Here is a 2433-nt window from a genome sequence, read left to right on the forward strand (position 1 = left end):
TCTCCCTATGATAACGTTTTTCAGGAACTGAATCCTTGGTAAGAGGAACTGACATGATTGGTTGCATCTGAATCAAGGATCCGGGCAGAATCATCATTCTCTACCAGACATGTCTCCAAGACCAATAAATCATATTTACTGTCTTGTCTCCTCTTTTAGAGAGTAGTGGGATGAAGGTTGTTTGCCACGAAATTCGTTTCACACGATTTTTTCCACTGTAAATAATTGGTCATTTTTAAAAGCTTTAAACAGAAATATTAACGAGTTGCTAAAACGAAAAACACATTGACCTATGTTAGGTTTTAAGCAAATACCCGTTGTAAAACAAAACAACATCCAATAAGGTTTTAGCAAAACTAACATGAACCCCATGTGACATCTCGTTTCGCGATGATGCTTCAAAGGTTTAAGAAAAAAGCCGCCGAAGGGAGGTCAGTTATCCCTCCTCTGAATTCAGAAGTTCTCATCCAGTTATTAATACCAAAACAACTATCGTTCCTATAACGACAAGCCATCATTAATTTGGCCAAGAGATCATTAACTTACTTAACAATCTCCCGTAAGTGTGACCCACCATTTTAAGCCCTAGAGGTCCGTTCCAAAAGGCCAATCCGAATGGAAAAAAATCTGATTAGGGTAAAACCTAAAGTGACCCTATCCATTTCTGGAGTTCACCTTGATATTGACCAACTGCACAAAACCCATCTGAAAGGGACGCTCCAAAGGCGACATGAGGGTGTACAGAATGATCTCACGGTGTGAACCAATGACAGAGACCATAGAACTTGTTGACACACACCTTTCACCCACTTACTATAAATACTCTCTCCGTCCACCTTGATATTGACTCATGCAAACACCATCTGAAGGGGGATGCATCTTGGGCATCTCGAGGCCAAGCATGAATCTCATGGTGTGAACATACAGGGAGAAACGTCAGTGGAATCATAGACATATCTGAAACGCCTCTTCCTCCCACTGAGTATTTTATAACCTAGGGTTTAACTTACTTAAAAAAAACACGGCTAAGAATTTTAACTAAGTGACTTTTAGGTTTTCCCAAGAGTAACATTTACCTTGGATAGTTGAACAACTTTTTTATCATCATCCATTAAACTCTTTAACATAATCTTTGACCAAAACGTCACCTGCTTATTGAAAATCTATCTAATTCACCTTTCCAGGTAGTTTATCAGGTAGGGGTGTTACGTTTCATCAACTTAAGAACCTCAGCCTAGCTAGAACTCGCCTTAGACAAAAGGTCTCTTATAGATAGGTTTACAATAAATTTAATCTTTTATTCCAACCAATTTAATCCTATTAAACCGATTTGAAAAGATTAATCTAGGTTACTAAACTCTTTAGAACCACTTGAACTTAGGTATATCTCAATCCAATTTTAAAACCCTTTTAAAAACTTGAGTTCACCCTAAGTCTGCATGCAACTCTGAATTATTGATTTTAGGTCTAATTTCCTTTATAACACTTATAAACGGAAACAACCACCACAATGCGAAGCTAACACATGCAAGGCATTCATAACGATTATAAACAGCCTAAGTGTCATGCTCAATGCATTTTCCATTTATTGCTACTTCTTTTATATAACACTTATACAAAACCACGATGAAACACGCAAAACATGCTTCCATTCACCCTTAGACTATAACACTTATAATAAAAGGATGATGCATGATAATACTCACTGCATGCAAAATATAACTCTTATATTTCATGATGCATGCGCATGCTTTCAGGTAATTTCTTCATGCAATATTATAACAATTAAAATACATGATGCATGAATAATTGCACAACCTAAGGTGGGTTTTTAACTATATGACAAACACTTTGGCATATAAGTACCATACATCACATGTATAAGCAACCAAGGTTAATGAACCGGGTAAAATTGCCTTAAAACACAAAAAGGAAAGCTAACTATTACAAACACAAGGAGTCTCCGGTTCAAACAAGTGAACCAGGTCTTGAACCACTCAGCAAAATATCGCTTCCCTAACCATCCATCGTGTACTAAGCACCTGCGATCGTCTACACGATAAAATAAACGCTTTGCTCTATCGCTCAGCGCTACCAGAGTTAAACGATCGTTTAGCATTTACTATATGATCGTCTAAAAAAACCCAAATGATCGTTTAGCTATTACTAAACGATCGTGTACCTTTACTAAGCGATGAAGCCTGAAATACATGATCGCTTAGCGCGCTCCGCAAAACGCCCGCCTTTCGCGATTGTCTAAGTCTGAAGTGTCACGTTCATGCTACAAAAAAGTTGGGTAAGTCCCATGTTAATCGATTGGTCGAGATTGAAGTGCAAATGCTCTATTTAATAAGAGTCCCTGATCAGGTTCGGTTCTTAGAGACTCGGTTACAGGAAGTCGCCGACAAGGCTGATGAAATTGATGTGGTGGTT

This window comes from Benincasa hispida, chromosome 9, assembly GCF_027475165.1.
Source record: "Benincasa hispida cultivar pf3 chromosome 9, pf3_genome.v1.1, whole genome shotgun sequence".
Classification (NCBI taxonomy): Eukaryota; Viridiplantae; Streptophyta; class Magnoliopsida; order Cucurbitales; family Cucurbitaceae; genus Benincasa; species Benincasa hispida.